The sequence below is a fragment of the Arachis ipaensis genome, chromosome B1, assembly GCF_059453495.1.
Source record: "Arachis ipaensis isolate K30076 ecotype BB chromosome B1, ASM5945349v1, whole genome shotgun sequence".
Classification (NCBI taxonomy): domain Eukaryota; kingdom Viridiplantae; phylum Streptophyta; class Magnoliopsida; order Fabales; family Fabaceae; genus Arachis; species Arachis ipaensis.
In genome coordinates this window covers 133,774,142-133,785,889 of record NC_142436.1, presented here as the reverse complement: position 1 = coordinate 133,785,889, position 11,748 = coordinate 133,774,142, and positions in this window count along the sequence as shown.

Here is an 11,748-nt window from a genome sequence, read left to right as displayed (position 1 = left end):
AACAAAAACAAAGCTAGCGGGCTACAAATCAATAAAAATCCAAAAGAAAATTAGGCAAGGAACCAACGGGCTGAACTTGATACAAACCCGATCCAAGCCCAATTGGTTCTCTCATTCAAACTCTTCCCATGTGCCTTCACCAAAAGCAACGTACACCTATCTTGTCTCAATCAAAACTCAGAAAAAGAAAGAGAAAAAGTTTAGTCCTTAAGTTGTTCATAGAAGAAGAAAGAAAGAGAAGGTTAGGCAAGAAAGGTTGAGGTCAAATTAGCAAATTCAAACCAAATCAAGTTTAGGCAAAGGTTAAAGGTAAACTATTTTCTATTGCATGCATGCTGCTTTCCTCTCTTCTTTCCAACACTCTGCAAGTCCGAAATAGGATACAAGGGAAAGATGATTTGTGTTGTTCTCTGTTGTGTATCTATGGTCACAAGTGAGTCTTGGGGACCAAGTAGCTTCTCAATGGCCAAGATCTCGGTTTACCATTGAGGATATCTGTTTTCTGCTTTTCTATGGTTTTCGGTCAACAAGAGAAGGTCAGAACCCATTGTTCTGAAAATCGAATCGGACCGGCCGGTTCAACCGGATTAACCGAGAACCAGTCATCTGGTCGATTCGGTTCCACTGTAAAACTGTTCAGCAAAAAAATTGGGCTAAGAACCGGCCGAACCGGCGGTTAACCAGTGAACCGTCGGAACCGGCCGGGTTTTTCAGGGTTACCGGTTTTTTTATAATAAATATATAAAAAAAACCCAACCAACAGATACCCAGCCCACTCCACCCCACCCCTACCCCACCCCACCCCCACCCTTCCCCCTTCTCTCCCTATCTGTCTCTGAGAAACCCTAACCTAGCTGCCATCACTCTTCCACCGTTGCACTCTTCTCACCCCTCCCCTCCCCTCCCCTTTCTCTCCGTCTCTGAGAAACCCTAAACCCAGCCACCATCACTATCCCACCGTCGCACTCTTCTCATCGTTCTTCTCCTCATCGCCGTAAGTCGGTCGTCGTCTCTTCGGATCGTTACTCTTCTTGTCGCCGTCGGCCGGTCGTCGTCTCTTCGGCAATCTCTTGATGCGTGAGCATCTTTCCTATCTTTTCCTAGTAAATTTGCATCTAATTTGTTGAGTTTAATAAAGAATTAATTTTATTTTAGCCACTATGGATGCTACTTTGAGTCTTTTGCAATTTTGTTTATTTTAGGTAGCATTAAGCGGAATTTGATGGAGTTTCTGCAGCACAAGAATCAAAGGAGATGGCAGCAAGGAGCGACGCGTACGCGTGACTGACGCGTACGCGTGATTTTGGAGCTTTCCATGGCGACGCGTGCGCGTGACTGACGCGTACGCGTGACAGACGCGTACGCGTGATTTGAAGATTTGCAAAGCGACGCGTCCGCGTGACTCACGAAAAAGACCATCGACGCGTACGCGTGACATGCGCCACGTGCAGAAAACGCAGAAAAACGCTGGGAGCGATTTCTGGGTTGTTTTGACCCAGTTTTCAGCCCAGAAAACATATATTAGAAGCTACAGAATGGACGAAATAAGTGGTCCACATCCATCCATTGAAGACTTGATTATTTAAATTAATTCGAATTTAAATTTAAATTTGAATTCTAGGAAAAGATATTATTTTAATTTTAAAAGTTAGATTTTAAATTTATTAGGATTAGTTATAAAAGGGAGAAACTTTCCTTCCTTTAGGAAGGCCCCGGAGGGAGACTTCCAATTCCATTCCAAATTTACATTCTGTATTCCATAACATTCTACCATGAGCAACTAATCCTCCATTGTTAAGGTTAGGAGCTCTGTCTATTTGTATGGATTGATTTTATTGTTTTTTTCTATTTTAATTTATGTATGGATTTATATTTAAGAATTATTTTCGCTCTTTATTTTATGAATTTGGGTGGAACGGAAGTATGACCCTCTTTCTATTTGAATTCTTGTAAAACTTGGAAAAGCTCTTTACTTGAACAACAGCTTGAAAACATATTCTCCTAAATTTTAATTATCTGGATTTAACGGGATACGTGACATATAATCCTTTTATTTTTGGGTAATTAGAGTTTTTATGGCATATAAACTGGAATTTGATCATGCAGCTTCTAATTGGAATTAATTGACCAAGGAATTGGCAGTTAATGAATTTTAGAGGAGACTAGGAAGGTCTAAGGAATTAGGGTCTAGTCACATATAGTTTGCCATAAATTAATCCTACATGATTAAAATAGTTAGTAAGAAAAGTGAATCCGGAAAAATAGATAACTCTGAAACCTTAACTGCTTTCTCAATATTTTACTCCAAACTTATTCATCTGCCTGTCTTCAAACTCTTCTTTATTGTTTAATGCTTTTAAACTCTTAATTACTCTTTTCTGTTTGTCTAACTAAGTCTATCAAATACTATTGTTGCTTAATCCATCAATCTTCGTGGGATCGATCCTTACTCACGTAAGGTATTACTTGGTACGACCCGGTGCACTTGCCGGTAAGTTAGTGGGTTACAAATACCGCACCAAATTTTTGGCGCCGTTGCCGGAGATTAATTGTAATTGACAACTACTTGTTGTTTGATTTCTTAGATTAGATAATTTTTCTTTTAATTAATTTTATTTTAGTATTATTAATTTTTGTTTATTTATTTGTTTATTTTTATTCCCGTAATTCTTTTTCTTTTATTCTTCCTTTCATTCTTTCACGCGTACCCCCCTCCCCTGCTGTTTCGTTTTGGTTTCCCATCCCCTGCCCCGTTTTATTTATTTATTTATTTTTCTTTTACATCCGTTTAATTTTTTTTAAATCTCGTCGATTTTTTTTATTTTATTTCTCTTTTCATTTTTATTTTTTTTTCTTCGTTTTACTTTGTTTCTTTTTTGTTATTTTTTTATTTTTTATATTCTATTAGTTTTATTTTATTTTTATCTTTAAAAAAAATAATAATAAAAAAAATAAAAAAATAAAATAAAATAGCACTAAAATTTTTTTTAATTTCTGAAATTAAGTTTAATGTTACCCAGTGAATTTTATTTTAATTTTATTTTAATTTTTTTAATTTTTTTAATTTCAATTATTATTTTCGAAATTTTTTTATTTAGTATTTTTTTAATTATTTTACACAGGTTACCTCACAGGAACTTCTCTGCACTCTGTCGTAGAGAGTCCCATTTTTTCTTGTGTTCTGTTTGTTTATGCGCAGGAACAGAGACAAAGAACATCTCTTAGACTTTGATCCTGAACCTGAAAGAACTTTCAGGTGACGTTTACAACAAGCAAGACTTTACAAGGCTACAGAATCCACTATGGATCCTAATAATAATGCTACTGCCAATGTGGCAAATCCGAATAGGGATGAGCAACAAAGGAGAGTGCTTGGCTCTTATTCTACCCCTACTGCGGATCTTTATGGAAAAAGTATTGTGGCGCCTCCTATAGCTGCAAACAACTTTGAGTTGAAGCCACAATTGGTCACCTTGGTGCAACAAAATTGCCAGTATCATGGACTTTCTCATGAAGATCCAAATCAGTTCATATCTGATTTTCTGCAGATATGTGATATTATAAAGACAAATGGAGTGAACCCAGAGGTGTACAGACTCATGCTCTTCCCGTTTGCTCTGAGGGATAAAGCAAAGCTATGGCTAGATTCCCAACCAAAGGAGAGTTTGAATACTTGGGAAAAGGTTGTTACAGAGTTTTTTACTAAATTTTTCCCACCAAAGAAGCTGACTAAGCTTAGGTTGGAGGTTCAGACCTTCAGACAGAAGGAGGGTGAAACCCTTTATGAAGCCTGAGAGAGATACAAGCTACTGACTAGGCAATACCCTCCGGACATGTTCTCCAAATGGACCCAACTAGATATCTTCTATGAAGGCTTGGGCGAGATGTCCAAGATGAGCTTAGATACTTCTGCGAGCGGTTCACTGCACAAGAAGAAGACACTAGAGGAGACTATTGAGCTGATTGAATTGGTTGCAAGCAACCAATATTTATACTCATCTAACAGGAATTCTGTGAACTCTGAGACCTCTCAGAAGAGAGGCGTGCTGGAAGTGGAAGCTGTTAATGCTCTTCTTGCTCAGAACAAGCTTATGTCCCAGCAGATAAATCTACTTACTCAACAGATGGGTGGCATGCAAGTCTCAGCTATCAACACTCAAAATCCACCCCAAGAGACCTCCTATGACATGGCAGGTAACTTTATGCAAAATGATAATTATGATTATGCTCAACCTTCTTCTAAACAGGTCAATTACATGGGGAGTGGTCCTAGGAATCCCAACAATGATCCATATTCCAAGACATACAATCAGGGGTGGAGGAATCACCACTACAAGAAAAAGGCGTATTTGTAACAAAAGAAATTGTTACAAAATGTCGAAATTTTGAAACAAAAGTTTTTTGTAACAAAAAAAGGGGTCGTTGCAGTAAGTCCCGTTACAAAAAGTTTTTGTAACGAAAAATGAAACTGTTACAATTCAATATGATGTTTTGTAACAATTTTTTCTGATACAAAAAACCAGAAGCCGCTACAAAAGTGGTAACAAATTTTGATCTTCAAGGTATTTTTCGTGACAATCTATTTTTTCCTATAAAAAAATTTTGTTACAAACTGTAACTTGATTTTGTAACATTTTTTTTCTTTAGTTACAAAAGTAAAATAATTATTTTGTAATATTTTTTTTAATTAACTAATATATTAACTATTTTATTAAGCAAGTCTACATTTATATAATATGTAAAAATATACATAATTCAAACATGCCTCATTTAGCTAAAATTGTTTTAAAACAAAATAACATTAGTGAGTACATTGATTAGTTCTACAAGTTATATGTCTTGCACAAGTTCAACCAAAAGTTAAAAGTTCTAACATAGATTAGTGTCTCTATGAATCAAAATATTCTTGAGCCCTCAAAGTAGCATGTGGTCACCATTTCAGCACTCCTATAAATAAGAAAATAAAAAAAAAAGTTAGGTGCATAGTCAAAAGAAATATCTTAAGGCAGTTAGAAATCATGTAGCAAACAAGGGTCTATTTTGACACAGAAATTCGTCAAATAGAACTTGTTTGCTCAAACAACACAATGCAGTTTAATTGAGCAACTAAATAGGACAACAACAAAATAGTGAATAATAAAACCCAAACTTCCAGTTTCCAACAACCAAAACAGTGAAGCACTTAACTGGATAATCAATCAATTGAGTTTAGCAACAGTTGAAAACCAAAAGCAATTAAATACCAACTCAATCAATTAATTGAATCAAAGATGAATATTGAAAACAGCTTAAGATAAATTCCGGTAGCATTTCAGCAGTAAATTTTCTTATTTCACAATTTCAATCAATCAATTCAAATTCCATATGAATTTTTTAACAGTTAAAAACACAAAAAATTATAATGAATTCATAGGAAGGAAGTAAATAAGCCAATTCCAGCAAGAAAACATGAGAAAACAATTAAAACCAATCCAACCAGCAAGAAGCAGAGCAACACTCAGCAGAACAGCAATCAATGGCCCATCATACAGCACCCAAAACAGTAAAATGAACAAAGGTAATGGATTCAGGCAGCATTCTATTCATTGTAGTCAATAACCATTACACTTGCTGTTGAGTTGAGAAATTAACTAAATTAATTAGTGATGACAAACATTATTTTTGAGCAAAATAAATAATTAGTGTTGATTAATTATATCTACCTATTAACTAATTGTTTATTGTTGCAGGCCAAATGTTAATAGCCCAAATGGAATAAAAGGCATTCAGCAAAGAATATTGGGCTGAAAGCAAAATAAAGAGCCCAAGCAAAAGCAAAGGAAGAAACCAAAGAAATTAAATCGGGCCATGCATACTAATATCCGATCCAAGCCCGAACTGATTTCAGAATTGAAATTCCCTCTCTCCTGCTTAACCAAAAGCAACGTTCTTCTTCCTTCTAATCAAGTCACATCAAGATTTTAGAAAAAGCAAGAAAGAGAAAGAGAAGAAAAGCTTCCTCCATAAGCCAATAACTAAAGAAGCAAGAGAGAGAGAGTTGAAGCTTGAGGCACAGAAGCTAAAGCAGAAAATCCAAGCTAAATCAAGCTTAAGAAAGGTAATCCATCTCATCTTGCATGAATCAAATCCTCATCCCTTCTTCCCAACTCTCTGCACTACCCGAAAATGGCTTTGAAGGGAAAGTTGTTTTCTGCCCCATTCTGCTATGTATCTACGGACTTAATCAAAACTTGGGGACCAAGTTGCATCTCTATGGTTCAGATTTGGTTGACCAGTGAAAAACAATTCCGGTTACTTCTTCATGGCTTTCGGTCAAGTTGGAAAAGTCAGAAGCAAAGGTTCTACTTTGATGCTTGAGAAGAAAAAGTAAGCTTGTGGGTTGGTGAAGCTCAAGGCTCAAGGTGTTGACCTTGGAAGAAGAACTTAGCCACATGCAAGGAGATATAAGAAGCTTGCTGTTCATTCAGAAAGTAAGGAGAGAAAACTAGTGAACCTGAGGTGTTTGTTCTGAGAGAGCTCTTTGAAGAAGTTCAACTAATTGGACAGTGTAACCTAATCAAAGGTGCATTCCGCCAGTATGAAGAACTGAATCAGAGGCTTGCTAATCTGGTTTTTCGCATAGCACAGAGGCTGTTGATGAAATCAATCTCCTTCATGTTTTACTGATTGTAATGTACTTTTCTAAGCTTATCTTTCTGTAATTTCTTGAGAGAAAAGGCATTGTGAGAAAGCTTGAGAAAAAGCCATGAGTGGAAAAAGGCTGAGAGATACACTTGAGAGAAAAGCCTAGAGTTATTTTCTGATTTCTTTAGGTTGATTAAGTGTCTTGTATCTAGTATCTGAATGGTATCCCTTTCTTAGTTGGGTTAGCACTAAGAGGTATAGTTAGGTATTAGCATAGCCAATGTCAAGTTAGGTTAGAACTTGAGTGTGAAAGGATTGGGTCAATCCTGTGTTATTGGTGTATGTAATACTGTTTACTATAGTGAAATTCTTCCACAGTTGTGGAGGAGACTGGACGTAGGTTGCATAGCACAAGGCAACCGAACCAGGATACATGCTGGTGTTAGCTTTTCTCTTCTCTGCTGTTTTCTGTTTTCTGATATTCATGAGACAAAAATAAATTGTCTCATAAATTTCCGCTGCTAAGTTAAAACAGAATTAGAATTGCAAATCTGTTTTAAAAGGATAACAACTGTAATTAAAAGGAAGGCAAAGATTCAACCCCCCCTTCTCTAAGCCAACCACAACCTTCAATTGGTATCAGAGCGTTGGTCTCAAGAATCAAGCTTAACCGCTTGGAGCAAAGATCCAATGGCGAACAATCTGGGCACAACCACAATTGCCTACACCCTCACTGAAGGCCAGTCAAACAACCGACCACCTTTCTTTAACGGAAAGAACTATTCCTACTGGAAAGAAAGGATAAGGATCTTCATCCAATCCATTGACTACAACTTATGGAAGATCGTTGTGAGTGGTCCCAAGATCCCAACAAAAACAAGTGCTGATGGAGTGGTGACTCCGAAAGAAGAAGCTGAATGGAATGAAGATGACAAGAAGAAGATAGAGCTGAACGCTAAAGCAATCAACCTTCTTCACTGTGCTATCAGCTTTGAAGAGTACCGGAAGGTGTCTAGATGTAAGACAGCCAAAGAAATCTGGGAAAAACTCCAGGTTACACACGAAGGCACTAAACAAGTCAAAGAAACGAGGATTGATATGCTGCAAAAAGAGTATGAGATGTTTAGCATGAAGGATGGAGAAAACATTGATGAAGCATTTGAGAGATTCTCAATCATAATCAACAACCTTGATGCTATGGGTACAAACTATGCAGAACAAACCTTGGTGAGAAAACTCCTTAGAAGCCTCACAAAAGAGTGGGAAAACACTGCCACTGTCCTAACCGAGAGTAACAACATAAGTCCCATAACCTATGATGAGCTGAGAGGAAAACTCCTTGCCTATGAAGCCACACACACAAACACAGACTCAAAGAAAAAGGGAATAGCCCTCAAGTCACAAATAGAACCGAAAGAGAGTGAGTCTAGTGATGGTATTTCAGATGACGAACTTTTGTTTTTTGCTAGGAGATTTAGAAGGATGATGAAGAACAAAGGCAAATACAAGGGTGCAAGTTCAAAGGAGCACAAGATAGACTTGAGCAAAGTGACGTGCCATCATTGCAAGGAGGCTGGACACTTCAAGTCAAACTGTCCAAAGCTCAAAAAGGAGGACAAAGGCAAGAAGGAAAGGAAGAGAGTACTCATGGCAGCTTGGGAGGATCTTGAAAATGACTCAAATGAAGAAGAAGAATCTGAAGGAGATGACAAAGACTGTTTCATGGCTGGAAACAACAATCTTGATGAGGTAAATTATTATGATTTGACCATTGAGGACTTGCATGTTATTATTGATGATCTCACCTTAAACACCTCAAAACTGCTTGATAAATACAATGGATGCAGATCTGAAAGAGATGTGTTAAGAGCTGAAAATGAATTTTTAAAAGAAAAAGTGAAGGAAACTGAATGTGCTTTGGACATCATTGAAGAAAACAGATTTCTAAAATCTGAACTTGAAAAATTAAAAGGAAAGCACATTGTGGATCCTTCACATGAGTTAATTGCTGAAAACAAAAGATTAAATGATATGATTAAAATGTTGAATAGTGACTTAGCAAAATTTGCTCAAGGTTCTAGCAACTTGGACAAATTACTTGCAAGTCAAAGACCATTGTTTGAAAAATCTGGTTTAGGCTACATAGCCAAGGAAGATGTAGTTTCTAACACATCCTCTATAAAATTTGTGGCTTCTTCATCAAATACCAAATCCATACCAAACAAATCAGGTACCGGATATGTTTCAAAATGTGAAGAAAAATCTGATAAAGAATACACAAATGTAGCTGAGCCTTCACCAAGAACTGGTCCAAGTTCAAACCGGCCAGGTTTGGGTTATATTTCGAAAAATGAGGCTGCTTTCAAGAAACCAACTTTTCACAACAAAACCTCATTCTCGAAAGGCAAAAATATACAAAAAAATTCTGGTGAAAATGCTTTTGCAAAGAGGAACAACCTTACTAAAAATCAGTTTGTCAAAAGAAATGCATCTCCTCCAAGAACCAGAAAATTTCAAAACTTTAATCATTTCAAGCAATATAACTCACATCAGTTTCAGCAACACACACCAGAAAATCATTGTGTTAATTGCAAGAAATTTGGTCACTCATATGCACAATGCTTCATTGAAAAGAGAGTTGTAGGAAACAAAGTCTACAATGTTATTTGTGATTTCAATGCACTTGGGCAACCAAGATGGATTAACTTCAAAGGATCCAAATTAATTTGGATACCTAAGGCTACTTGAAACTCATCATGCAGATTTGCCTAGCATCCAAGAACAAAAAGGACATGTGGTACATGGATAGTGGATGTTCAAGGCACATGACTGGAAGGTCAACCTACTTCATCAAACTAAATAAGTATGATGGAGGTTTTGTGACCTTTGGAGATGATGGTAAAGGTAAAATCATTGCTGTTGGAAAAGTAGGTAATGAGCAATCTACTTTCATTGATGATGTACTTTTGGTTTGTGGTTTAAAGCACAATCTTTTAAGTATAAGTCAGCTGTGTGATTTGGGATATTTAGTTGTTTTCAAAAGGCTTGAATGCTGTGTTGTCAATGAAAAGACAAATGAAGTGATGTTTGTTGCCAAGCGTTTCAATAATATGTATGGACTTACTCTTGATGAACTAAAGAATCAAAATGTAGCTTGTCTTCACTCTAAAGAATCTGAAAAGTGGTTATGGCACAAGAGATTGAGCCATGCAAGTATGTTTCAAATAAACAAACTTGTAAAGAAAGAATTAGTAAGAGGTCTTCCTTTGATAAAGTTTGACAAAGACATCACTTGTGATGCTTGCCAAATGGGAAAACAAACAAAAAGTTCTTTTAAATCAAAGGAAGACATCTCTACTAAAAGACCACTTGAGTTGCTACACATTGATTTATTTGGTCCAACAAGAACTCAAAGCCTAGGTGGTAAGCATTATGGTTTAGTAATTGTGGATGACTACACTAGGTTTGGTTGGGTTTTATTTCTTGCACACAAAAATGAAGCCTTTTCGGCCTTTGAACCTTTTTGCAAGAAAATTCAAAATGAAAAGGATTTGAAAATCTCTTCTATAAGGAGTGATCATGGAACTGAATTTGAAAATAATTTGTTTGAATCCTTTTGTGAGGAATTTGGAATATCTCACAACTTCTCTTGTCCAAGAACACCACAACAAAATGGTGTTATGAAAAGAAGAAATAGAAGCATACAAGAGATGACAAGAGCTATGCTTTGTGAGAGCAATGTTCCAAAATTCCTTTGGACTGAAGCGGTTAACACAGCTTGCCACATTTTAAATAGAACAATCATAAGGAAATTTTTGAAGAAAACCCCTTATGAACTTTGGAAAGGCTACCCACCAAACTTAGATTACTTGCACATCTTTGGATGCAAATGTTTTGTTTTAAATAACAAAGAAAATTTGGGAAAATTTGATCCAAAGGCTTATGAGTGTTTGTTTGTAGGATATTCCACGACTAGTAAAGCATATAGGGTTTATCATCAAGATGCTAGAATTATTGAAGAATCCATACATGTTACATTCTGTGACACTAACTTGGTGCAAAGCATTTTGGAAGATGGTGATGCAGGAAATCAAGCTCAAAATGAGGATGAAACTGCTCAAAATCATGGAAAAGAAAATTCTGGACAATCTGAACCAGAAACAGCAAATGCTGAAAATTCAAGAGACAATTCCATTTTGTCTCATGAATCTGAAGGAAATTCTGCAGACAGCAGCACACAGAATCCCTTGGTGATTGAATCTGCCTCCAAGTCCACCAGACCTCGTGAATGGAGATTCTTGAAGAATTATCCTGAGGAATTTGTCATTGGGGACGTCTCTCATGGAGTGCAAACAAGGTCTTCCACTAGAAAGGCAAATGAAGGTTCAAACATTGCTCTTCTTTCACAAATAGAGCCTCAAAACGTCAAGGAAGCACTTAGTGACCCTTTTTGGGTTAAAGCTATGGAGGATGAGCTTCTTGAGTTTGAAAAGAACCAAGTGTGGACGTTGGTTCCAAGGCCAAGTGGAAAGAAAGTGACCGGCACCAAGTGGATATTCCGGAACAAGTTGGGAGAAGATGGTAGCATTGTAAGGAACAAGGCAAGGCTGGTGGCACAAGGATATGACCAAGAAGAAGGAATCGACTTTGATGAATCCTTTGCCCCTGTTGCCCGAATGGAAGCCATAAGACTTCTCTTAGCTTATGCTGCATTTTGTGGTTTTAAATTATACCAAATGGATGTGAAATGTGCATTTTTGAATGGAGTGATAGATAGAGAAGTGTATGTGGAGCAGCCTCCTGGTTTTGAAAACAAAGAGCACTTTGATCATGTTTTCAAACTATCTAAAGCTCTCTATGGTTTAAGACAAGCTCCTAGAGCTTGGTATGAGAGACTTAGCTCTTTTCTTTTGAAAAATGGTTTTCAAAGAGGCACCACTGATACAACTCTATTTATCAAGAATTCTAATGATTCTTTTATCCTAGTCCAAATATATGTTGATGACATTATTTTTGGATCAGCCAATGAATCCCTTTGTTCTGAATTTGGAAAACTCATGACAAGTGAATTTGACATGAGTATGATGGGTGAACTTAATTTCTTCCTTGGGCTGCAAATTAAAC